Here is a 27998-nt window from a genome sequence, read left to right as displayed (position 1 = left end):
ACTATGGAAAATTTTTAAAAATTTTTTAAAAAATCACAAGTGGTGTTTCTTTTTGCCAGACACTATGAACAGCAGGAATCACATCCAATGTGATGTGAATATTCAACAGATTATTCTTCGCTCTCAAGATGGAGTATGGATTCCAAAATAATTCAAATTTGGTTGCTATGGACAGCAAAAACTGTTTTTCCCAACTTAAATTTTTTAACTGTAGCCCAACGAAAGTCATAGTGAACATTTCCTATTCTTTTTAGTGGTTGAAGTGTTAACCCTCAGGGTATGTGCACACGTTGCAGATTTGCATGTGGAATTTTCTGTGCAGATTCTGCATCTCTTGGCAGAAAACGCAGGTAAAAATCCGAGCGGATTTGATGCGTTTTTGTTGCTTTTTTTAATGCGGATTTTCATGCGTTTTTTTCATGCAGATTTGTATGCATTTTTGCAGGCTAAATAAAGATCTGTTATTTAACAAAAAAAAAAAGAATTGTGATGTAATTTCTTGTCCAACCTCTTCATTTATATACTCCATTGAAGAATAATGTTTACACACACAGCTAGATAGATAGATCTATAGATAGATAGATAATAGATAGATAGATGAATAGATCTATAGAAAGATAGATAGATAGATAAATAGATCTATAGATAGATCAATAGATAGATCTATAGATAGATCTATTTATCTATCTATCTATCTATCTATCTATCTATCTATCATTTATCGTCTATTATCTATCTATCTATCAACATATCTATCTATCTATAGATGTATGTATCTATCTATCTGTCTATCTAATAATAATAATAATAATAATAATAATCTATCGATATATCTATCACTCAGATTTGCAGTGTTTTATTTTCCGCAGCATGTCAATTCTTTTTGCGGATCTGCAGCGTTTCTGCACCCATTGACTTCCACTGAGTCAGGCACATCCACAGCAAAGCCACACATGTAAAAAAGATCTGAGGATTTGCTGCAGATGTGGGTGCGAGAAACGCTGCAGATCGAGAGGAGGGAAGTGTGTGGGCAGAGACTATGTGCGTGTCTGTGTGCCGGGGTCTGCGTGTATGTGTGTGTTTGTGTCTGTGTGTGTCTCTGTATGTGTACGTGTGTGTGTCCCTGTGTGTGTGTGTGTGCGGGTCTGTGTGTGTCTCTGTATGTGTACGTGTGTGTGTCCCTGTGTGTGTGTGTGTGTGTGCGGGTCTGTGTGTGTCTCTGTATGTGTACGTGTGTGTGTCCCTGTGTGTGTGTGCGGGTCTGTGTAAGCAGCCATTGTCTGATGGGACTATTGCTTCCATCCGGCAATGAATGCTCACAGTGACAGCTAGCCGATGATGGGAAAGTAGTCCCATCAGACAATACATGTGTGTGACGGGGTATTCGACAGAGCAGAAAGAGACACCAGGCCGATAAACAATCCAACAAGATTTATTGGAACAGGAAACTGGGACAACGCAAATGAAAGTAATTCTGCAGCGTCCACAATGAGTCTGCAGCGCCCCAGAGTCTGGTTGTTGCAGTAACATCGCTCTTCCACCAGGGGGAGTGATGGTACGTCTGATTGTACTAAAAGAGTTCACCTTGCCAGGTATCACAGTCACACATTACACTTCACTCTCCGGCCACCAGGGGGAGCAAAAGGTCCTATCTACTAGGCCACTCCACACACTTGGGTAAAACTGGGGGTTGGATAGGAAGTTATGGAGAAAGCAGCCTGGGAGAGTTCCAGGGAGGACCTGTCAGGTGTGGGATCCTGACAGAGGCCTAGCAAGAGACAGATCGTTACGGAGCCGTGCTTGCACTTCATTGCGGCGGTATCTTAAGAAAGGACAAGAAGCGAAGTATATTGTGGAGAAGTGAGAAACGAGATCACAGCAACAAAGGAGATAATACCGGGAGGAGTCGTGCCCTAAGATCGTGGCAACATCATTCTGAGGCGCATAGCCGGTGGCCGGAACACCAAGGGAGTACTGGCTCTACGCTTTACTTCAATCATGGCAGGGCAGTTGACTTTAGGTTGGCTGTCTCACCTTTTCACCTAAGCAGACAATGGAGGCAAATTGTGGGAGAGGGGCGTCTCTAGGGTCCCTATAAAATAGCTCCAGGCCTACCCCCGTCATACGGGTGCGTCCTATCCAAACTGGGGGACGGAGAGAGAGAACATCAGAAACAGATACAAGAGTTGTGAGGACTATCCCGTGGTGCTCAGCAGGGAGGTACTACAACACACAGGCGCAAGTAGGAAGGCTACTGATTTCCACCTGCAAAGGGAACTCTGGATGTGCCTTCGGACTGGCTGGTCTCAGCAAGCCCTGTTAGCAGTGCTCTGGATTGTGGATGCCAAAGTCTACAGTAAAAGGTAAAGAGACTGCAACCCTGTGTCCTCATTATTTACTGCGACCTAAACCACCACCACCTACACCTTTAATTGGACGCCCCTTAGCAGGGCCACGGACCGGGTCAGGCCACCGTGACATCCCCAGAACCGAGACAGAGGGACCCGGTACCGAGTACCCCATTGCCCTGCGTCTGGGGGCGCTCCAAACTTGGCGTCATGAACAGGATCTACTTAAGCCTGAAGATCAGGTCATGTGTGCCTTGGAACTGTGACTGAATTGTGCTTGAATCGTGATTTATTGCAAAGACTGTGTACTGCCATTTGCCGCCAAAATCCGCCATTGCCGCGCCGTGCGGAGCGCGAGGGGAGGAGCCACAGCTTCGTGGGCGGAACCGGCCGCAAAGATCGCAAAGCGGGAAGACGGGTGCCGTGCTGCCGCCTGGAAAGCCGGAAGTGGAAACACAGTGACGTGCTGACCCCGAAGGGACCCCCGACTTCTACCAGGTTAGCAGAAGGGAGGAGCGGCCATGTCCGACCCGGGAGGGGAGGCAGCGGTGGTCGCTGCCGCTCCCATCAGCCAGCCGGACACTGCCGCAGCTACGGCGGCCATAATGCCCTTCTCCATGCCATACATACCTGGAGCAGCCTGGCTCCCGCGATACTCTGGAGAATCGCATACACTAACTGACTTTAAAGAAGGGATCTGCAGCCTGCTTGAGTTTTATCCCCTGACAGAGCCTCAGAAAGTTCACATGATAACGGGCCAACTATTTGGAGCGGCCCTGAGAGAAGTAAAGTCCTGGCCCGCTGCGGATAAGGGAACTGCGCAGCAAGTCTTTGCAAAGCTTAAAACCACCTTTGTCACCTGCACCACCACAGAAATTAAATTGACGTTCTATGGGTGCAAGCAGAGGCCGCAGGATAGCTTACGGGACTATGTCCTTAATCTCCAAGAGGCATTGCGGGCCATCAAGCAGAATGACCCAAACAGAATGCAAGATGAGGATAAACTCTTAAAGGAGCGGTTCATCGAGGGGCTCCTGTGCAGTCACCAAAGGGCCCAACTGCACCTCATGGCTATGCAGAACCCTGACCTGACCTTCGTGCAATTTAAAGACAGAGCCATCCAGATGCTCCAGGAGCGATAGCCCAGCCGTGCAGTACCTCCTAGGCATCAAGCTCTCACGTACCACCAGGAGGTGACATCAGATGCTCCAGTCTCTGCCGAGGCCGATACCCAGATCCTAGAAGACGATTCCCCTGCCGGACTACGCCTCCAGATGCAGGAGCTGACCAAGAGCGTTGCTGCCTTAGCCCGGACCGTCCAGTCCCTACAGGAGGCCCCCAAGGAGAAGATCAAGCTGGCTTCCGGGCCGGAGGATGTTCCCTGGCAACGACAGAGGAGGATTTCGCCGACCAGACGCGATCGCTTTAACCAGGACGGATGACCCATCTGCCGCCGATGCAACCAGGTGGGCCATGTTGCAAGGTACTGTCATTTAAACGAGCAACCCCTGGGGCAGAGGGCCAACCCCCAGGAGTAGGACGACCAGGCCCGCAAAATTGGAGAGCCAAATACATTGGAGGACGACCAGTTCTCCCCATTGTGATCGACGGTATCCCCATGAACGCTTTGTTGGACACCGGTTCTCAGGTGACAACTATGCCTTACATCCTTTATAGACATTATTGGGAGGACACCAACATCACTCGTGGCCCCGATGATGATTTCACCATAATAGCCAGTAATGGTCAGCCATTGCCACAAGTGGGGTACAAAGAGGTCACCATTAAAGTGGGGTGGGTAGAATTGGAGGCCCAAGGGATTGTAATTGTTGATATTGACCGGCATGAATGTAACCCCATGATGACCATTGGTACTAATGTCATAGAAAATTGCCTTGCAGAAGTTATTGTCTTGTTACAGCAGGTAGCAAAAACAGCTGGCTAAAGTGAGCAACGTGCCCTGCAGAAGGAAATCCGGGCTCTAATGCGGAGACAACAGGTAGAGCTGACTGGTGGTGAAATTGGTCGTGTCACCGTGAGTGATTCAACCCCCATTGCAATACCCCCCAAGAGTGAAATGTTAATATGGTGTCGAGCAGCAATAGGCCACAGGGGTAAAGACTACCAGGCTCTGGTAGAACCTGTATATTCAGATAGCAGGCCTACCCTCCTGACTGCCAGGGGAATGGTTGAAGTCCGCAAGGGGAGGGTGCCAGTACGTGTCCTTAACTGTGGAGAGGAAGAGGTCCACCTAACCAAATATGCCACACTTGCCAAACTCTTTACTGTTGGTAATAATGCTGTACAGGCACCAGAACCCTTGGTTCCGTCCAACCAGGCGGAGAACAATGGCTCTGCAGGGCCAACGGTAGATTGGTGTCGGGAATTGCACGTGGGCACTGATTCTACCCCATCACACCAGAAACAGGGGGCCTACAGGGTGGTTCATGAGTATGAGCGGGTATTCAGCAAGCACCCCCTAGATTTTGGACAGGTAAAAGGGATTCAACATCATATCCCCACAGGAGATCATCCACCTATAAAAGAGAGATACCGTCCTGTACCCCCAGCTCATTATCAGTGTGCCAAAGACATGTTGCGAGAGATGAAGGAGGCTGGGGTAGTGAGAGACAGTTGTAGCCCCTGGGCAGCTCCATTAGTCCTCGTTAGGAAGAAGGATGGCACAATGAGTATGTGTGTTGATTATAGGCAGCTAAATCGCATTACACATAAGGATGCATACCCGCTACCTAGGATAGAGGAGTCCTTGGCTGCTTTAAAATCTGCTAACTACTTCTCTACCTTGGATCTCACCAGTGGGTACTGGCAGGTTCCCGTGGCAGAGGTGGACAAGGAAAAGACGGCCTTCACGACGCCGGTGGGTCTCTGAGAGTTCAACTACATGCCCTTTGGGCTGTGCAACGCCCCGGGAACATTCCAGAGGATGATGGAGTGCTGTCTGGGACACAAGAACTTTGAAACCATGCTGCTATATCTGGACGATGTCATTGTCTTCTCCAAGACCTATAAAGACCATCTGAAGCACCTGGCCGAGGTGTTTGAAGCCCTGCCCAACTTTGGCTTAAAGGTGAAACCGTCCAAATGCCATCTGCTAAAACCCAAAGTGCAGTACCTGGGCCATGTGGTGAGTGCTGAAGGAGTGGCCCCAGACCCCAACAAGGTTACTGTGATCAAGGACTGGCCGAACACCAGCAACCTCCATGAAGTCCGGCAGTTCCTCGGGTTGGTAGGCTACTACAGGAGATTTATCAAGGACTTCACCAAGAAAGCCGCGCCATTGCAAGACCTGTTGGTGGGCCAGTCCAAGAAGACCAAGTGTAGGAATACCCCATTTGACTGGAACGATGGACTGGAGGGATCCTTCACTTGTTTAAAGTCGCCGCTAATGGGAGAAGAGGTACTGGCCTACCCTGAATTTTACCAACCGTTTGTGCTGTACACGGACGCCAGCAATGTAGGATTGGGAGCCGTGTTGTCCCAGGTCCAGAAAGGCAAGGAAAGGGTAATTGCTTACGCCAGCAGGAAGCTTCGTCCCACTGAAAGGAACCCTGACAACTATAGTTCCTTTAAGCTAGAGTTCCTCGCCATCATTTGGGCAGTGACGGAGATGTTCAAGCACTACCTGGCCTCAGCGAAATTCACCGTCTTCACAGACAATAACCCCCTAACACACCAGGACACAGCAAAACTTGGCGCCTTGGAACAGCGGTGGATGGCCCGGTTGTCCAATTTCAACTTCACCATCAAGTACCGGGCAGGGCACAAGAATGTGAATGCTGATGCATTGTCCAGGATGCCCAACTTGCCGGAAACGGGAGAAGACTCGGAAGCACTTGAAGAGATAGAGTTGCCCGCGTTCCATCGCCCTAAGGCCACTCAGTGTTCCCATCATGTGGAGAATAGGCGCAAGAACAAGCAGTACGCCACACTAAATCCCCTGCCCCACCACAGATGGGCAGAGACCCAGGACGGTGACCCTTCGGTCCGTTGGGTGAAAGAGCTCCTGACGCAGGCAGGTTTGCATCCCGGCCCGGATGATCCACAAGAGACACGACAACTGTGGAAGGGGAGAGGCAAACTGTTTATTCACGATGGTAAGCTGTGCCGAAGAAGCATCGACCCACGCTCTCATGAGTTGGTATGGCAGATAGTAGTCCCACGGCAAGATGTGCCAATGGTTCTGGGAGCGTACCACGATGGGGCAGGACACTTCGGATGGAGGAAGTTGGAGAGTCTACTCCGCGGGAGGTTCTACTGGATTGGCATGAAGAAAGCCATCGAGAAGTGGTGTCGAGAGTGTGGCCCATGTAGGCTACGCAGGAAGGACCGTGACAGCCAAAGGGCTCCCTTGCAGCCTATCATCACCAAATGGCCGCTTGAGCTGGTCGCGCTAGACCACGTGAAACTAACACCCAGCTGGTCAGGCTATGTCTACGCTCTTACCATCGTGGACCACTACTCTAGGTTCCTGGTAGTTGTGCCGGTCAAAGATCTGACGGCCCGAACGGCCGCCAAAGCCTTCCAGCAGTACTTTTGTAGGCCGCATGGGTACCCGGAGAAGGTGCTGACCGATCAAGGGCCAGCATTCGAGGCGGAGGTATTCCAGGAATTCTGCAGTTTATACGGGTGTAAGAAGATCAGAACAACGCTGTATCACCCACAGACTAACGGGATGTGCGAGAAGATGAACCAAGTGGTAATCGACTTACTGAAGACATTACCTGTGGAAGAACAGAACTTGTGGCCAACCAAGTTGCCTGACTTGGTAGATTTGTACAACCACATCCCGGTGAATTCCACCAATTGTACTCCAGCCTACCTCATGCAAGGGAGATCTAGCAAATTACCTGTTGACCTAGACATGGGGGTCCTAACCCCCGAAGACACCTCTCCAAATGCAGATTGGGATACAGAAAGGCAGCAAAGGTACCGCAAAATACAGGAATGCGTGGAAAGAAGTTTAACCCAAGCCCGACAAAAACAAGAAAGGGACTACAACCAGCATGCTCCTGCAATTCCCTTGTCACCCTGTGAGCAAGTGCTCAAACGGAAGAGAAGATTACATAAGCTTGACGATCAATGGGAGGCAGAACCATATACCATCCTGCCATCCGATTTTGACAATACAAAGGTCTGTCTCATCAGCAAAGATGGGGGAGAGACTTCAACTGCAATAGCCAGAGACCACCTCAAAATATGCCCTGATAAGTTGAGAGATAGGGAAACAGACCCAGGGACATCTCCGCCCGTGGAAGAGGAGAAGATGATACACACTGTTCTTGGCAATTTTCCCCAGTCTTGGACTCAAATAAATCAGGCCATCGTGGTACCTGTTTTAACGTTTCACCAGCTGAAGCTGCCGGAACCAAATGTGATGCCGGATCATCCGGAGCCTCAGTCACAGCAGATTCCACCAGAGAATTCCATGCCAATAGATGAGCCGGCTGGTTCCCCCTCCGATATCGGTGAACCTGCCATGCCCACAATTAGTAGCAGCAGTCATGAGAGCTCCAGTATACCAGTGCTACCCAGACTCACCAGAAGTGTAGCTAGAAGACAGTGCATCACACCAGCGATAGCAAGCACAGCGGGCCCTGTTAGGTCATTAGCAACCCCTGCACTGCGGAGTAGGGTTGAGCGACTTTCATTTTTTTAAGATCGAGTAGGGTTTTGGGAAACCCGATTTTGTCCAGAGTCGAGTCGAGTGCAGTCGGCCGATTATCGCTAAAAGTCGGGGATCGACCGAAACACGAAACCCAATGCAAGTCAATGGGGAAGCATAGTCGGCAGTGAGTGGAGGCCAGGAAAACACCTACAGTGCCCATTTTAATGCCAAAAACATCCATTCTTGTTTCTGAAGCTTGCCAATCTTAATTAACTGTATAATAATAGTTGGGCATAGGGAATTGGGGGAAAGTTGTGGGGGGAGTAGGGCTGGCTCAAGTTTTTCGTGGGCCCAGGAAATGCGGACTACGTCACGGCGGTGTTGCAGGGAAAGGTAAGTATTTAAAAGTTGCAAGTGCTGTGATCCTGAGCAAGCAGGGGGGGGCCCACTCGTTCGCATTGCCACTGGCACAGGGCCCCTCAAAGTACGGCGGTGTGTTTGCATGGCGGGGGCGCCTCCCACCAGCAGCGACACTTTTGCGTACTCTGAGGGGCCCTGTGCCAGTGACGTCGCCAACGAGTATGCCCCCCCACCTGATGAAGGAACCTGCACTTTCATCTGCACCTTCCTCTTTGTCCCTGTGTAAGGTGGTATAACATGCGGGAAGGGGAACCTTACTTTCAGCAGGGACAGATTCTGGCTGTGTAGAGTACAAGGGGAATGTAGTGGTCTAGGTCAATGTACCAGCAGACTCATTTAGCAGTGGCTGGGCAATGGGCAGGATGAGGAGGAAACAGATATAGGGCCAAAGAATAAAGTAGGCTACATGCAGTTCAAAATTGGTAACAGGACTAAACAGGCGGCATTGCTTTGTTCAGTGGAGTAGCAAACCCAAGAGCAGCAGACACTGTTTCAAGGGCCTAACCACACTAGTAGGCCAAATGCAGTTTAATATCTGATAGTATAGGGCGAAAGCCAGAATGTGGAAGCTCAGCTTTGTTCAGTTGAGGACAACACCAGGGAGGGGCAGACACCTTTAGTAGGCCGGAAAAGCCTATTGCATTTTTTAAAATGGTAATTTGGAGCAGAAGGTTGAAGCTCAGCTTTATTTAGTTGAGGGCAACACCAGGGAGGGGCAGAAGCCGTTAGTAGGCCCTAACCACCATTTTTTTTTTTTTTAAAACCACTTAATGAGAGCCGGAAGGTTGAAGCTCAGCTTTATTTAGTTGAGGACAACACCAGGGAGGGGCAGAAGCCGTTAGTAGGCCCTAACCACCATTTTTTTTTTAAAAACACATAATGAGAGCCGGAAGGTTGAAGCTCAGCTTTATTTAGTTGAGGACAACACCAGGGAGGGGCAGAAGCCGTTAGTAGGCCCTAACCACCATTTTTTTTTTAAAACCACTTAATGAGAGCCGGAAGGTTGAAGCTCAGCTTTATTTAGTTGAGGACAACACCAGGGAGGGGCAGAAGCCGTTAGTAGGCCCTAACCACCATTTTTTTTTTTTTAAAACCACATAATGAGAGCCGGAAGGTTGAAGCTCAGCTTTATTTAGTTGAGGACAACACCAGGGAGGGGCAGAAGCCGTTAGTAGGCCCTAACCACCATTTTTTTTTAAAAACCACTTAATGAGAGCCGGAAGGTTGAAGCTCAGCTTTATTTAGTTGAGGACAACACCAGGGAGGGGCAGAAGCCGTTAGTAGGCCCTAACCACCATTTTTTTTTTTTAAACCACATAATGAGAGCCGGAAGGTTGAAGCTCAGCTTTATTTAGTTGAGGACAACACCAGGGAGGGGCAGAAGCCGTTAGTAGGCCCTAACCACCAATTTTTTTTTTTTTAAAACCACTTAATGAGAGCCGGAAGGTTGAAGCTCAGCTTTATTTAGTTGAGGACAACACCAGGGAGGGGCAGAAGCCGTTAGTAGGCCCTAACCACCATTTTTTTTTAAAAACCACTTAATGAGAGCCGGAAGGTTGAAGCTCAGCTTTATTTAGTTGAGGACAACACCAGGGAGGGGCAGAAGCCGTTAGTAGGCCCTAACCACCATTTTTTTTTTTTAAACCACATAATGAGAGCCGGAAGGTTGAAGCTCAGCTTTATTTAGTTGAGGACAACACCAGGGAGGGGCAGAAGCCGTTAGTAGGCCCTAACCACCATTTTTTTTTAAAAACCACTTAATGAGAGCCGGAAGGTTGAAGCTCAGCTTTATTTAGTTGAGGACAACACCAGGGAGGGGCAGAAGCCGTTAGTAGGCCCTAACCACCATTTTTTTTTTTTAAACCACATAATGAGAGCCGGAAGGTTGAAGCTCAGCTTTATTTAGTTGAGGACAACACCAGGGAGGGGCAGAAGCCGTTAGTAGGCCCTAACCACCATTTTTTTTTTTTAAACCACATAATGAGAGCCGGAAGGTTGAAGCTCAGCTTTATTTAGTTGAGGACAACACCAGGGAGGGGCAGAAGCCGTTAGTAGGCCCTAACCACCATTTTTTTTTAAAAACCACTTAATGAGAGCCGGAAGGTTGAAGCTCAGCTTTATTTAGTTGAGGACAACACCAGGGAGGGGCAGAAGCCGTTAGTAGGCCCTAACCACCATTTTTTTTTTTTAAACCACATAATGAGAGCCGGAAGGTTGAAGCTCAGCTTTATTTAGTTGAGGACAACACCAGGGAGGGGCAGAAGCCGTTAGTAGGCCCTAACCACCATTTTTTTTTTTAAAACCACATAATGAGAGCCGGAAGGTTGAAGCTCAGCTTTATTTAGTTGAGGACAACACCAGGGAGGGGCAGAAGCCGTTAGTAGGCCCTAACCACCATTTTTTTTTTTTTAAAACCACATAATGAGAGCCGGAAGGTTGAAGCTCAGCTTTATTTAGTTGAGGACAACACCAGGGAGGGGCAGAAGCCGTTAGTAGGCCCTAACCACCATTTTTTTTTAAAAACCACTTAATGAGAGCCGGAAGGTTGAAGCTCAGCTTTATTTAGTTGAGGACAACACCAGGGAGGGGCAGAAGCCGTTAGTAGGCCCTAACCACCATTTTTTTTTTTTAAACCACATAATGAGAGCCGGAAGGTTGAAGCTCAGCTTTATTTAGTTGAGGACAACACCAGGGAGGGGCAGAAGCCGTTAGTAGGCCCTAACCACCAATTTTTTTTTTTTTAAAACCACTTAATGAGAGCCGGAAGGTTGAAGCTCAGCTTTATTTAGTTGAGGACAACACCAGGGAGGGGCAGAAGCCGTTAGTAGGCCCTAACCACCATTTTTTTTTAAAAACCACTTAATGAGAGCCGGAAGGTTGAAGCTCAGCTTTATTTAGTTGAGGACAACACCAGGGAGGGGCAGAAGCCGTTAGTAGGCCCTAACCACCATTTTTTTTTTTTAAACCACATAATGAGAGCCGGAAGGTTGAAGCTCAGCTTTATTTAGTTGAGGACAACACCAGGGAGGGGCAGAAGCCGTTAGTAGGCCCTAACCACCATTTTTTTTTAAAAACCACTTAATGAGAGCCGGAAGGTTGAAGCTCAGCTTTATTTAGTTGAGGACAACACCAGGGAGGGGCAGAAGCCGTTAGTAGGCCCTAACCACCATTTTTTTTTTTTAAACCACATAATGAGAGCCGGAAGGTTGAAGCTCAGCTTTATTTAGTTGAGGACAACACCAGGGAGGGGCAGAAGCCGTTAGTAGGCCCTAACCACCAATTTTTTTTTTTTTAAAACCACTTAATGAGAGCCGGAAGGTTGAAGCTCAGCTTTATTTAGTTGAGGACAACACCAGGGAGGGGCAGAAGCCGTTAGTAGGCCCTAACCACCATTTTTTTTTAAAAACCACTTAATGAGAGCCGGAAGGTTGAAGCTCAGCTTTATTTAGTTGAGGACAACACCAGGGAGGGGCAGAAGCCGTTAGTAGGCCCTAACCACCATTTTTTTTTTTTAAACCACATAATGAGAGCCGGAAGGTTGAAGCTCAGCTTTATTTAGTTGAGGGCAACACCAGGGAGGGGCAGAAGCCGTTAGTAGGCCCTAACCAAAGTTGAAGGCCAAATGCAGTTTAATTTCTGATACTATAGGCCGAAAGCCAGAAGGTGGAAGTTCCGATTTAGACAGTGGAGGACAATTTGAATTAGGGACTGCAGACAGACTTAGTAGGCTGTCCCCTGTGGACCATGCATCCACCACATTAACCCATTGCGCCGTAATGGACACGTAATCTTCCGTGGCCATGCCTACAGGTCCATGCGTCTGTTGTCAGGTGCACCTTTGTACTCACAGATTGCCAGAGTGCATGGACAATGCGGTCTTCTACATGCTGGTGGAGGGTTGGGATGGCTTTTCTCGCAAAAGAAGTGTCGACTGGTTAGCTTGTAGCGTGGTACAGCGTAGTCCATCATGGCCTTATTAATAGTAAATAAAATATATAACTAGGCTCTATGAACTTTTAAATAGGTTCCAGGGGTACACGGGCAGCATTGGTGTGGTCAGTGGAGGAGTATTGCAAGTAGGGGCTGCAGACAGGCTATCAAAGGCCTAAAATAACAAACAGTAGGCAGTCATGGCAGTTTTACATCGGTTACATGGATACACAGGCAGGCACTCCAGGCAGCATTGTGGTCAGTGGAGGAGTATTGCAAGTAGGGGCCGCAGACAGGCTATCAAAGGCCTAAAATAACAAACAGTAGGCAGTCATGGCAGTTTTACATCGGTTACATGGATACACAGGCAGCTAGGTGGTGAGTGGAGGAGTATTTAAAGTAAGGACCGCAGACAGGCTATCAAAGGCCTAACATAACAAACAATAGGCTCATGGCAGTTTTACAGCGGTTACATGGATACACGGGCAGGCAGCTTGGTGCTGAGTGGAGGAGTATTTAAAGTATGGACCGCAGACAGGCTTCGAAGGCCTAACACAATAAAATGGGCTGGCTGTAGGCACTTTAAAATTGGTTCCAGGGGTACACGGGCAGCAGTGGTCTGGTCAGTGGAGGCCTAGTGGAAGGAGGGACCGCAGACAGGCTTCGAAGGCCTAACACAATAAAATGGGCTGGCTGTAGGCACTTTAAAATTGGTTCCAGGGGTACACGGGCAGCAGTGGTCTGGTCAGTGGAGGACTAGTGGAAGGAGGGAGCGCAGAAAGGCTTCAAAGGCCTAACATAACAAACAATAGGCTCATGGCAGTTTTACAGCGGTTACATGGATACACGGGCAGGCAGCTTGGTGCTGAGTGGAGGAGTATTTAAAGTATGGACCGCAGACAGGCTTCGAAGGCCTAACACAATAAAATGGGCTGGCTGTAGGCACTTTAAAATTGGTTCCAGGGGTACACGGGCAGCAGTGGTCTGGTCAGTGGAGGCCTAGTGGAAGGAGGGACCGCAGACAGGCTTCGAAGGCCTAACACAATAAAATGGGCTGGCTGTAGGCACTTTAAAATTGGTTCCAGGGGTACACGGGCAGCAGTGGTCTGGTCAGTGGAGGACTAGTGGAAGGAGGGAGCGCAGAAAGGCTTCAAAGGCCTAAAATAACAAACAATAGGCTCATGGCAGTTTTACAGCGGTTACATGGATACACGGGCAGGCAGCTTGGTGGTCAGTGGAGGAGTAGGGACCGCAGACAGGCTATCAAAGGCCTAAAATAACAAACAATAGGCTCATGGCAGTTTTACAGCGGTTACATGGATACACGGGCAGGCAGCTTGGTGCTGAGTGGAGGAGTAGTGCAAGGAGTGTCTGTCCCAGTACTCCCAAAATATAAATAGATGTTAATGTCTCGCAAAACAACCAAAACAAAAAAAAAGATGGCATACTTAGGTACAGGGGTGGGCTCATCTGCTGTGTTTCTGACATAGTAATTTGGCAGTAACTATTTAATGGTGCCAATATAGGACACAGACACAGACTACTTTAAGTTGCATCATAGATGTCTACAAATTTGTATTGTCAGTGCCAGACATTGAATGATGTCAGCGAATAGACTAAAGATTGGTGGAGCTGTGCGACATAATTTTGCACGTAGTAGAGCCCAGTTTGAGCTGGGGTAGGGGGGAACTCTCTTGAGGCCGGCGGGACCGCCCCAGGGCCACTCATGTTACAACGGTGTGTCTGACGTTGGGTGCGCACCACCACCGCCAGAGACACTACATTGTACTATGAGGGACCCAGTAGCAATGCCGTCAACCAAAAGCGAGCACACCCACCTCTTCAGACAAACAGCAGTCTCACGGGTGCTTGCGCCAAGTCGCGATACCACGGCCCCGTGTGGGGAGTTTGGCCATTTAGGGAGGTGTAAACATGTCGTATGCTGTACAATCTGCAGCAGCAAATTAGACATTAGAAAAGTAATTCACAGGCAAGAGCTTTTCATAGGAAAGCTAGGTGTCGGCCGGGCAAGGTGGGGCAAAAGATTTTGAAATCCAGTTGTGGTTCATTTTAATGAATGTTAGATCGTCAACATTTTGGGTAGCCAGACGAGTCCTTTTTTCGGTTAATATTGACCCTGCAGCACTGAATACTCTTTCTGATAGGACACTTGCTGCCGGGCAAGCAAGCTCCTGCAATGCATATTCTGCCAATTCTGGCCAGGTGTCTAATTTGGAGGCCCAGTAATCAAATGGGAATGACGGTTGAGGGAGAACATCGATAAGGGATGAAAAATAGTTAGTAACCATACTGGACAAATGTTGTCTCCTGTCACTTTCAATTGATGCAGCAGTACCTGTCCTGTCTGCGGTCATAGCAAAATCACTCCACAACCTGGTCAGAAAACCCCTCTGTCCAACGCCACTTCTGATGTGTGCACCCCTAACACTCCTAGTCTGCTGCCCCCTGGAGCTCGTGTGAGAACGATCACGTGCGCTGTGTGCTGGGAATGCCTGAAGCAAACGGTCAACAAGAGTTGATTGTTTGGTTGCTAATATTAGTTCCAAGTTCTCATGTGGCATAATATTTTGCAATTTGCCTTTATAGCGTGGATCAAGGAGGCAGGCCAACCAGTAATCGTCATCGTTCATCATTTTCGTAATGCGTGTGTCCCTTTGTAGGATACGTAAGGCATAATCCGCCATGTGGGCCAAAGTTCCACTTGTCAAATCTCCGGTTGTGATTGGTTGAGGGGCAGTTGCAGGCAAATCTACGTCACTTGTGTCCCTCAAAAAACCAGAACCCGGCCGTGACACGCAACCAATTTCCTGTGCCCCCGTGAAAGTTTCCGCATTAAAAATATACTCATCCCCATCATCCTCCTCGTCCTCCACCTCCTCTTCGCCCGCTACCTCGTCCTGTACACTGCCCTGACCAGACAATGGCTGACTGTCATCAAGGCTTCCCTCTTCCTCTGGTGCAGACGCCTGCTCCTTTATGTGCGTCAAACTTTGCATCAGCAGACGCATTAGGGGGATGCTCATGCTTATTACGGCGTTGTCTGCACTAACCAGCCGTGTGCATTCCTCAAAACACTGAAGGACTTGACACATGTCTTGTATCTTCGACCACTGCACACCTGACAACTCCATGTCTGCCATCCTACTGCCTGCCCGTGTATCCTCCCACAAATAAATAACAGCACGCCTCTGTTCGCACAGTCTCTGAAGCATGTGCAGTGTTGAGTTCCACCTTGTTGCAACGTCTATGATTAGGCGATGCTGGGGAAGGTTCAAAGACCGCTGATAGGTCTGCATACGGCTGGCGTGTACAGGCGAACGTCGGATATGTGAGCAAAGTGCACGCACTTTGAGGAGCAGGTCGGAGAACCCAGGATAAGTTTTCAATAAGCACTGCACCACCAGGTTTAAGGTGTGAGCCAGGCAAGGAATGTGTTTCAGTTGGGAAAGGGAGATGGCAGCCATGAAATTCCTTCCGTTATCACTCACTACCTTGCCTGCCTCAAGATCTACTGTGCCCAGCCACGACTGCGTTTCTTGTTGCAAGAACTCGGACAGAACTTCCGCGGTGTGTCTGTTGTCGCCCAAACACTTCATAGCCAATACAGCCTGCTGACGCTTGGCAGTAGCTGGCCCATAATGGGACAACTGGTGTGCAACAGTGTCATCTGCCGATGGAGTGGTTGGCAGACTGCGTTCTGTGGAAGAGCTGTAGCTTCTGCAGGAGGACGAGGAGGAGGAGGAGGGGGTGCGAACGCCTACAGCCAACTGTTTCCTAGACCGTGGGCTAGGCACAACTGTCCCTAAATTGATGTCGCCTGTGGACCCTGCATCCACCACATTCACCCAGTGTGCCGTGATGGACACATAACGTCCCTGGCCATGCCTACTGGTCCATGCATCTGTAGTCAGGTGCACCTTTGTACTCACAGATTGCCTGAGTGCATGGACGATGCGCTGTTTAACATGCTGGTGCAGGGCTGGGATGGCTTTTCTGGAAAAAAAGTGTCGACTGGGTAGCTCGTATCGTGGTTCAGCGTACTCCATCAGGGCTTTGAAAGCTTCGCTTTCAACTAACCGGTAGGGCATCATCTCTAACGAGATTAGTCTAGCTATGTGGGCGTTAAAACCCTGTGTACGCGGATGCGAGGATAAGTACTTCCTTTTTCTAACCAGAGTCTCATGTAGGGTGAGCTGGACTGGAGAGCTGTAGATCGTGGAACTTTCGGGTGTGCCGGTGGACATGGCAGACTGAGAGACGGTTGGAGACGGTATTGTTTCCGCCGGTGCCCTACATGCAATATTTCCTCCTACAAAACTGGTGATTCCCTGACCCTGACTGCTTTTGGCTGGCAAAGAAACCTGCACAGATACTGCCGGTGGTGCGGAAAATGGTGGCCTTACAGTGACGGAAGGGATGTTGCGTTGCTGACTAGCTTCATTGGCCGAGGGTGCTACAACCTTGAGGGACGTTTGGTAGTTAGTCCAGGCTTGAGAATGCATGGTGGTTAAGTGTCTATGCATGCAACTAGTATTTAGACTTTTCAGATTCTGACCTCTGCTTAAGCTAGTTGAACATTTTTGACAGATGACTTTGCGCTGATCAGTTGGATGTTGTTTAAAAAAATGCCAGACTGCACTCTTCCTAGACTCTGATCCCTTTTCAGGGATTGCAGACTGAGCTTTAACCGGATGGCAACGCTGTGCTCCAACAGGTTTTGGCTTTGACACGCGTTTTGGTCCAGATACGGGCCCGGCAGATGGAACCTGTTGCGATGTTGATGCCTGCTGCGGCCCCTCCTCCACCTCCGCTTCTGAACTACTGCCGCCTGCACCCTGTTCCCCCAATGGCTGCCAATCGGGGTCAATAACTGGGTCATCTATTACCTCCTCTTCGAGCTCGTGTGCAACTTCGTCTGTGTCACTGTGTCGGTCGGTGGTATAGCGTTCGTGGCGGGGCAACATAGTCTCATCAGGGTCTGATTGTGGATCTGTACCCTGAGAGGGCAATGTGGTGGTCTGAGTCAAAGGAGCAGCATAGTACTCTGGCTGTGGCTGTGCATCAGTGCACTCCATGTCAGAATATACTTGTAATGGGCATGGCCTGTTAAATGTTTCACTTTCTAAGCCAGGGACGGTATGTGTAAAGAGCTCCATGGAGTGACCCGTTGTGTCGCCTGCTGCATCCTTCTCTCTTGTTGTAGTTTTTGCTGAGGAGGACAAGGAAGCGACTTGTCCCTGACCGTGAACATCCACAAGCGACGCGCTGCTTTTACATTTACCAGTTTCGGAAGAGGAGGCAAAAGAGCTAGAGGCTGAGTCTGCAATGTAAGCCAAAACTTGCTGTTGCTGCTCCGCCTTTAAAAGCGGTTTTCCTACTCCCAGAAAAGAGAGCGTTCGAGGCCTTGTGTAGCCTGACGACGAAACTGGCTCCACAGCTCCAGACTTAGGTGGAATATTTTTATCCCCACGACCACCTGATGCTCCACTACCACTACCATCATTACCAGCTGACAATGAACGCCCACGACGACCTCTTGCACCAGACTTCCTCATTGTTTTAAAATCTTAACCAAAGTAACTTTATTTGTTGCTATCAAACAACTTACACGGTGAGCTATAACTTCAGTATGATTTCAATATCCCTTAACAGGTTGGTGAGACCACAAGGAAAATCAGGCACAATGTTACACACTCTGTTTTCTGTGGCACAAAATCACAGAGATGACACACACGCAGGACTGTCACTCAAGCACTAATGTCAATATTAATCTCCCACCTAATTTATTTATTTTTTTTTCTCAGGGAGACTTTAGAAACCAAATAATATTAAAAAAAAAAAAAAAAAAGGCTTTCTATGGCCCACAATTAGAGAGAGAGAGGTGGCACAACCAGGAGTCAAGACTGGCGCACAAGCTGAAAGGGCAATATTACTCTCCCACTGTTTTTTATGTTTTTTTTGTTTTTTTCAGGGAGACTTTAGAAACCAAATAATATTAAAAAAACCAAAAAAAAAAAAGGCTTTCTATGGCCCACTGAATGAGAGGGAGAGAGGTGGCACACCCAGGAGTCAAGACTGGCACACAAGCTGAAAGGGCAATATTACTCTCCCACTGTTTTTTTATGTATTTTTTGTTTTTTCAGGGAGACTTTAGAAACCCAATAATATTTAAAAAAAAAAAAAAATAGGCTTTCTATGGCCCACTGAATGAGAGGGAGAGAGGTGGCACACCCAGGAGTCAAGACTGGCACACAAGCTGAAAGGGCAATATTACTCTCCCACTGTTTTTTTATGTATTTTTTGTTTTTTCAGGGAGACTTTAGAAACCCAATAATATTTAAAAAAAAAAAAAAATAGGCTTTCTATGGCCCACTGAATGAGAGGGAGAGAGGTGGCACACCCAGGAGTCAAGACTGGCACACAAGCTGAAAGGGCAATATTACTCTCCCACTGTTTTTTTAGGTTTTTTTTTTTTTTCAGGGAGACTTTAGAAACCAAATAATATTAAAAAAAAAAAAAAAAAAAAAAAAATAGGCTTGCTATAGCCCACTGAATGAGAGATAGCACACACAGCAGTGGCACACAAGCCCTGACTGAGGCCAATATTTTTCTCCCACTGATTGATGTAGTGTTTTTGTGTTGAGGTAGAATTTAGAACACAAATCACGGAAAAAATAAATAGGCTTTCTATGGCCCACTGAATGAAAGGGAGAGAGGTGGCACACCCAGGAGTCAAGACTGGCACACAAGCTGAAAGGGCAATATTACTCTCCCACTGTTTTTTTATGTATTTTTTGTTTTTTCAGGGAGACTTTAGAAACCCAATAATATTTTAAAAAAAAAAAAAGGCTTTCTATGGCCCACAATTAGAGAGAGAGAGGTGGCACAACCAGGAGTCAAGACTGGCGCACAAGCTGAAAGGGCAATATTACTCTCCCACTGTTTTTTTATGTATTTTTTTTTTTTTTCAGGGAGAATTAGAAACCAAATAATATTAAAAAAAAAAAAAATAGGCTTTCTATGGCCCACTGAATGAAAGGGAGAGAGGTGGCACACCCAGGAGTCAAGACTGGCACACAAGCTGAAAGGGCAATATTACTCTCCCACTGTTTTTTTATGTATTTTTTGTTTTTTCAGGGAGACTTTAGAAACCCAATAATATTTTAAAAAAAAAATAAATAGGCTTTCTATGGCCCACTGAATGAGAGGGAGAGAGGTGGCACACCCAGGAGTCAAGACTGGCACACAAGCTGAAAGGGCAATATTACTCTCCCACTGTTTTTTTAGGTTTTTTTTTTTTTTTCAGGGAGAATTAGAAACCAAATAATATTAAAAAAAAAAAAAATAGGCTTTCTATGGCCCACTGAATGAAAGGGAGAGAGGTGGCACACCCAGGAGTCAAGACTGGCACACAAGCTGAAAGGGCAATATTACTCTCCCACTGTTTTTTTATGTATTTTTTGTTTTTTCAGGGAGACTTTAGAAACCCAATAATATTTAAAAAAAAAAATAAATAGGCTTTCTATGGCCCACTGAATGAGAGGGAGAGAGGTGGCACACCCAGGAGTCAAGACTGGCACACAAGCTGAAAGGGCAATATTACTCTCCCACTGTTTTTTTAGGTTTTTTTTTTTTTTCAGGGAGACTTTAGAAACCAAATAATATTAAAAAAAAAAAAATAGGCTTGCTATAGCCCACTGAATGAGAGATAGCACACACAGCAGTGGCACACAAGCCCTGACTGAGGCCAATATTTTTCTCCCACTGATTGATGTAGTGTTTTTGTGTTGAGGTAGAATTTAGAACACAAATCACGGAAAAAATAAATAGGCTTTCTATGGCCCACTGAATGAAAGGGAGAGAGGTGGCACACCCAGGAGTCAAGACTGGCACACAAGCTGAAAGGGCAATATTACTCTCCCACTGTTTTTTTATGTATTTTTTGTTTTTTTCAGGGAGACTTTAGAAACCCAATAATATTTAAAAAAAAAAATAAATAGGCTTTCTATGGCCCACTGAATGAGAGGGAGAGAGGTGGCACACCCAGGAGTCAAGACTGGCACACAAGCTGAAAGGGCAATATTACTCTCCCACTGTTTTTTTAGGTTTTTTTTTTTTTTCAGGGAGACTTTTGAAACCAAATAATATTAAAAAAAAAAAAAAAAAAAAAAATATAGGCTTGCTATAGCCCACTGAATGAGAGATAGCGCACACACAGCAGTGGCACACAAGCCCTGACTGAGGCCAATATTTTTCTCCCACTGATTGATGTAGTGTTTCTGTGTTGAGGTAGATTTTAGAACACAAATCACGGAAAAAATAAATAGGCTTTCTATGGCCCACTCAGTGAGAGATGGCACACACAGGGATGGCACTGTAGCAGAAATGCCAATCTTAATCTCCCCCAAAAAAAAAACAAAAAAAAAAAAAAAACTGTCCTACAATTACTATCTCCCTGCAGTAATGTAAGCCAGGTATGGCAGGCAGCAATAGGAGTGGACTGATGCACAAATTAAATAAAAAGTGTGGACAAACAAAAAAGATAGCTGTGCAGAAAGGAAGGAACAAGAGGATATGTGCTTTGAAAAAAGCAGTTGGTTTCCACAGTGGCGTACACACAGCAATACAGCTATCACGGAGCCTTCTAGGGCAGCCCAATGAGCTACAGCGCTGAGGGGAAAAAAAAAAAAAAATAGCTTCCACTGTTCCTGCACACCGAAGGTGGTGTTGGACAGTGGAAATCGCTGCAGCACAAGCGGTTTGGTGGTTAGTGGACCCTGCCTAACGCTCTCCCTGCTTCTGATGAAGCGGCAGCAACCTGTCCCTAAGCTCAGATCAGCAGCAGTAAGATGGCGGTCGGCGGGAACGCCCCTTTATAGCCCCTGTGACGCCGCAGACAGCAAGCCAATCACTGCAATGCCCTTCTCTAAGATGGTGGGGACCAGGATCTATGTCATCACGCTGCCCACACTCTGCGTTCACCTTCATTGGCTGAGAAATGGCGCTTTTCGCGTCATTGAAACGCGACTTTGGCGCGAAAGTCGCGTACCGCATGGCCGACAAGCACAGGGGTCGGATCGGGTTTCATGAGACGCCGACTTAGCCAAAAGTCGGCGACTTTTGAAAATGATCGACCCGTTTCGCTCAACCCTACTGCGGAGGTCTACACGTAGCACCAAGAATCAAACCCCAATTCGCTACAAAACTTGGAAATATTAACGGGTGATGCTGTTTGGTTAAAAATGTTTGTTTATATATCTTTGTTACAGATTTAAAATGGACAATGGAGTAATGGACAGTGAATTGCTCCAAAAACTTTCAAAAGGGATCCCGTTGTTTACCCGGGATCTCTGCTGTTTCAAAGTTTGCACCCACTGAACTGGGAGTCATGAACTGTGCATGACCAAGACGTTTGCAACGTTCAAGTGTCCTCACCTCCCATAAAGGGAAGCACTGTTATATTTACTTGTTCATAGCATTTACTAGTTCATAGCATTTCAAAAATGTTGTATGTCTTTTACTAACATGTATTGTTGTTCTTCTTTTCCCAGTCTGGGAGTACTGGATTTAATGGGGGGGAATGCAGCGCCCCAGAGTCTGGTCGTTGCAGTAACGTCGCTCTTCCACCAGGGGGAGTGATGGTACGTCTGATTGTACTAAAAGAGTTCAACTTGCCAGGTATCACAGTCACACATTACACTTCACACTCCGGCCACCAGGGGGAGCAAAAGGTCCTATCTACTAGGCCACTCCTCACACTTGGGTAAAACTGGGGGTTGGATAGGAAGTTAGGGAGAAAGCAGCCTGGGAGAGTTCCAGGGAGGACCTGTCAGGTGTGGGATCCTGACAGAGGCCTAGCAAGAGACAGATCATTACGGAGCTGCGCCTGCACTTCATTGCGGTGGTATCTTAAGAAAGGTAAACTCTCACAGTCAAAAAATAGACTTGGGGTAAATTGAACTAGACTCACAGAAAAAATCCCCAAGAAAATGAAAAATATCCTTAAAAATTATCCTTTATTAATATTTGTTAAAACCATAGTGTGCACCCACCAACACCATCACCAATAGATGCAAGCGTACTATAGGAGAGGCCGGGTTGGTGCCAAGCCCTACGCTTTCTCAGTGCTCCCTACCTGTCTGCGGAGGTTGGCACCCTCTTTTCCTACGCCGTGGCGCCCCCGCTCCTCGTCGGCTGGCCCTGCTATCCCTATAATGCTATGATGCTACAAGGAGAATAAAAGTGCGTATATGATCTTGGTCTAGCTATATATGTATTATGGTCACCAGGTACTCTTGTGACAATAGGGAGAATGTATTTGCTGTAGTGTCAAACATAACCCATACAGCCCTACAGAAATCAAGCTGCAGCCTTAATTAAACAATAAGCACAAATTAGCCATATATCATCCCCACACATTTATTTGTTGCGACCCCCGTGCTGACCAGATCACTAAAATACTTCCTACCTTATACAAAAATAAATAAATAAATATACATCCCTTTCCTACTCAACGCGTTTCTCCCCTTCTAATGAAAAGAGGTTCATCAGGAGTGTATCCAGATAACAAAGGGTTACTTAGCTTGCATATGATATCAGCATATCAACATGGTAGACAGCTGCACCACCGGGCCGATCCCCTCATCTTAGTAGCTAGACCAAGATCATATACGCACTTTTATTCTCCTTGTAGCATCTCTACCTGTTGTTACATTGTCTGGCCTAATAAAAAATAAAAAATAAAAAATGTTTGAGAAAGAAGGGACACAGACTACCAAGTCAGTTGAGACCCTTAGATTTAGTTAGATATTTGACTGACATATTCATGTCCTCTCAAGCTATCCATATTTAATTGATTGTATATATGAGATTTCTCTATTAAATCCCATGAGGGCATTATAGGGATAGCAGGGCCAGCCGACGAGGAGCGGGGGCGCCACGGCGTAGGAAAAGAGGGTGCCAACCTCCGCAGACAGGTAGGGAGCACTGAGAAAGCGTAGGGCTTGGCACCAACCCGGCCTCTCCTATAGTACGCTTGCATCTATTGGTGATGGTGTTGGTGGGTGCACACTATGGTTTTAACAAATATTAATAAAGGATAATTTTTAAGGATGTTTTTCATTTTCTTGGGGATTTTTTCTGTGAGTCTATCTTAAGAAAGGACAAGAAGCGAAGTATATTGTGGAGAAGTGAGAAAGGAGATCAAAGCAACAAAGGAGATAATACCGGGAGGAGTCGTGCCCTAAGATCGTGGCAACATCCTTCTGAGGCGCGTAGCCAGTGGCCGGAACACCAAGGGAGTACTGGCTCTACGCTTTACATCAATCACGGCAGGGCAGTTGACTTTAGGTTGGCTGTCTCACCTTTTCACCTAAGCAGACAACGGAGGCAAATTGTGGGAGAGGGGCGTCTCTAGGGTCCCTATAAAATAGCTCCAGGCCTACCCCCCATCATACGGGTGCGTCCTATCCAAACTGGGGGACGGAGAGAGAGAACATCAGAAACAGATACAAGAGTTGTGAGGACTATCCCGTGGTGCTCAGCAGGGAGGTACTACAACACACAGGCGCAAGTAGGAAGGCTACTGATTTCCACCTGCAAAGGGAACTCTGGATGTGCCTTCGGACTGGCCGGTCTCAGCAAGCCCTGTTAGCAGTGCTCTGGATTGTGGATGCCGAAGTCTACAGTAAAAGGTAAAGAGACTGCAACCTTGTGTCCTCGTTATTTACCGCGACCTAAACAACCACCACCTACATCTTTAATTGGACGCCCCTTAGCAGGGCCACGGACTGGGTAGGGCCACCGTGACATCCCCAGAACCGAGACAGAGGGACCCGGTACCGAGTACCCCATTGCCCTGCGTCTGGGGGCGCTCCAAGTCCACACAAAGGGAGCAGATCCGGGGGCGCCACCGGGCAATCCGACACCAGGGAAATAGAAATAGTCCTTTAGTGAATTCAATGGCTCCAGCAGATGAGGGACATGACACAGTCCAACGTGGCAGCTTTTTACCCTCCTGTTATGAACTGGTGGCCTAAAAGCAGCATGGACGAGCTCTGGAGTAGGTGGCCTCTATACTGACCGCAGACCCTGAACTTAACACATCAACTAGAAGTAGCCGTGGGATGTTCCTGTCACTCCCTAGACACCTCGTCACGGCCGGAGGACTAATTACACCTAAAGAAAGAAACAGGAATACTATCTTGCCTCAGAGAAAATTCCCAAAGGAAAGGCAGCCCCCCACAAATATTGACTGTGAGAGGAGAGGGAAATTACAAACGCAGACTGAAAACAGAATTTAGCAAAGGAGGCCACGCTACCTAGAAAGAAAAGACAGGAAAGAGTACTGTGCGGTCAGTATAAAAAATACTACAAAATCCACCACAGAGAATACAAAAATCTCCACACCTAACTAAAGGCATGGAGGGTAACTCTGTGACTCCAGAGCTTCCAACTTGGCTGAGTAAATCTTAACACAGACAAAGCTGGACAAGAAAAAACATAGCAATTCACAGAACTATTAAGTCCACCGCATGTGGACTGCAAAAACAGAGCCAGGACTTATCTTTGATGATTTGGACAATCCAGAAGGAGAAACCAAGCAGAGATGTGGATCCCTAGAAAACAATGGACAACTGGCACTCACTAAAGGAAGGAGCCAGACTAAATAGCCCCGTCCAAAGTGGAAGCTGCTGATGACTGTTGTGAAGGACAAACAGCAGCACTACCACTTATAACCACTGGAGGGAGCCTAAGAGCAGAACCCACAACAGAATTCACAACAGTACCCCCCCCCCCCTTGAGAAGGGGTCACCGAACCCTCACCAGAGCCCCCAGGCAGATCCGGACGAGCCAAATGGAAGGCACGAACCAAATCGTCAGCATGAACATCGGAGGCAACAACCCAAGAATTATCCTCCTGGCCATAACCCTTCCACTTGACAAGATACTGAAGCCTACGTCTAGAAAAACGAGAATCCAAGATCTTCTCCACAACATACTCCAACTCCCCATCAATCAACACCGGGGCAGGAGGATCAACAGAGGGAACCACGGGCACCACATATTTCCGCAACAAAGATCTATGAAAAACATTATGGATGGAAAAAGAGGCTGGAAGGGCCAAATGAAAAGACACTGGATTGATAATCTCAGAAATCCTATAAGGACCAATAAACCGAGGCTTGAACTTCGGGGAAGAAACCTTCATAGGAACATGACGAGAAGAGAACCAGACCAAATCCCCAACCCGAAGCCGGGAACCCACACGCCAACGACGGTTGGCAAAACGCTGAGCCTCCTCCTGAGACAACACCAAATTGTCCACAACATGAGCCCAAATCTGCTGCAACCTGTCAACCACAGAGTCCACCCCAGGACAATCAGAAGACTCAACCTGCCCTGAAGAAAAACGAGGATGAAACCCAGAATTACAAAAGAATGGTGACACCAAGGTAGCAGAACTAGCCCGATTATTAAGGGCAAACTCGGCCATTGGCAAGAAAGCCACCCAATCATCCTGATCGGCAAACACAAAGCATCTCAAATAAGTTTCCAAAGTCTAGTTAGTTCGCTCGGTTTGGCTGTTTGTCCGAGGATGAAATGCGGAAGAAAAAGACAAATCAATGCCCAGCTTAGCACAAAAGGACCGCCAAAACCTAGAAACAAACTGGGAACCTGTTGTGAACTCTGTTTCCGGGCTCCCTCCTGTGGTCATGAGTGGTACTGTGTGAGTTCTCTCTTTGGGCTCCTCCTGGTGGCTCTTTTTGTTATTCTGCAGGTTTCTGGCAGGATCAGCTGTCTCGTCATCTGCTAGTTAGGTTTCCTATTTAATCCACCTGGTCCTTCATTCCTTGCCTGTTGCCGTTGTATTCAGTGCTATTCTGATTGCTCCTGTCTACATCCGTTATCAGTCTCTCCAAGAGAAGCTAAGTTCTGTTTGCTTATTTTTGCTCATCTGTGTTCAAGATGTTTCCTAGTATATGATGAGTTTTTGTCCAGCTTGCTAATATGTGATTTCCCTGCTTGCTGGTGCTCTGGGGTGCTGAGTTGCTCCCCCCACATCGTTAGTTGGTGTGGGGGTTCTCGCATTCTCTGCGTGGATATTTTTGCATAGGGTTTTTTACTGACCGCACAGATCCCTTGCTATTTTCTGCTATCTAGCGTTAGCGGGCCTCATTTGCTTAACCTGTTTCATCTCTGCGTTTGTCTTTTCCTCTTAACTCACCATTATTATTTGTGGGGGGCATCTATATCTCTGGGGAATTTCTCTGAGGCAAGTGAGGTCTTTACTTTCTCTTTAGTGGTAGTCAGTTTCTCAGGCCGTGAAGAGACGTCTAGGATTTCAGGAAACGTTCCACGGCTGCCTATAGTGTGTGCGGTTAGGATCAGGTTTGCGGTTAGTCCAGTTACCACATCCCCAGAGCTCGTCCTATTATTTTCTACTTAGCTGGTTAGATTTGTGATCCTAAGCCACTAGGATCATAACAGGAACCTCTATCGGACACAATATTCTCCGGAATGCCATGCAAACGAACCACATGCTGAAAAAACAACGGAACCAACTCAGAAGAGGAAGGCAACTTAGGCAAAGGTACCAAATGAACCATCTTAGAAAACCAGTCACAGACCACCCAGATAACAGACATCCTCTGGGAAACAGGAAGATCCGAAATAAAATCCATAGAAATATGCGTCCAAGGCCTCTCAGGGACCGGCAAAGGCAAAAGCAACCCACTGGCGCGGGAGCAGCAAGGTTTGGCCCGCGCACAAGTCCCACAGGACTGCACAAAAGAACGCACATCCCGTGACAAAGAAGGCCACCAAAAGGACCTACTAACCAAATCTCTGGTACCAAAAATCCCAGGATGGCCAGCCAACACAGAACAGTGAACCTCAGAAATCACTTTACTAGTCCATCTGTCAGGAACAAACAGTTTCCCCGCTGGACAGCGATCAGGTTTATCAGCCTGAAACTCCTGAAGAGCCCGTCGCAAATCAGGGGAGATGGCAGAAAGAATCACCCCCTCCTTAAGAATACCAACCGGCTCAAGAATCCCAGGGGAATCAGGCAAGAAACTCCTAGAGAGGGCATCAGTCTTAACATTCTTAGAACCTGGAAGATATGAGACAACAAAATCAAAACGGGAGAAAAACAGGGACCATCAGGCCTGTCTAGGATTCAGCCGTTTGGCAGACTCGAGGTAAATCAGATTCTTATGATCGGTCAAGACCACAGTACGGTGCTTGGCCCCCACAAGCCAATGTCGCCACTCCTCAAATGCCCACTTCATAGCCAACAACTCACGATTGCCGACATCATAATTGCGTTCCGCAGGCGAAAACTTTCGAGAAGGCACACGGTTTCATCAAGGAACCATCAGAATTCCTCTGAGACAAAACGGCCCCTGCCCCAATCTCAGAAGCGTCAACCTCAACCTGAAAAGGAAGAGAAACATCCGGCTGATGCAACACAGGGGCAGAAGTAAATCGGCGCTTAAGCTCCTGGAAGGCAGAGACAGCCTCAGAGTACCAATTAGCTACATCAGCGCCCTTCCTCGTCAAATCGGTCAGGGGTTTAACCACACTGGAGAAGTTGGCAATGAAACGGCGATAAAAATTAGTAAAGCCCAAAAATTTCTGAAGGCTCTTCA

At 47.4% G+C, this 27998-nt stretch overlaps 1 protein-coding gene across 2 annotated transcripts in view; it reads left to right on the top strand.

Moving 5' to 3' along the window:
- Nucleotides 1-27998, top strand: part of LOC143774464 (LIM homeobox transcription factor 1-alpha-like) — a 209521-nt gene that overhangs the window by 139628 nt on the left and 41895 nt on the right. The gene's annotated exons all lie outside the window — the stretch shown is intronic.

The sequence above is a fragment of the Ranitomeya variabilis genome, chromosome 5 (assembly GCF_051348905.1).
Source record: "Ranitomeya variabilis isolate aRanVar5 chromosome 5, aRanVar5.hap1, whole genome shotgun sequence".
NCBI classification, from domain to species: Eukaryota; Metazoa; Chordata; class Amphibia; order Anura; family Dendrobatidae; genus Ranitomeya; species Ranitomeya variabilis.
Note: the sequence above shows the minus strand (reverse complement) of the source record. Positions and strands in the feature narration are given on the sequence as shown.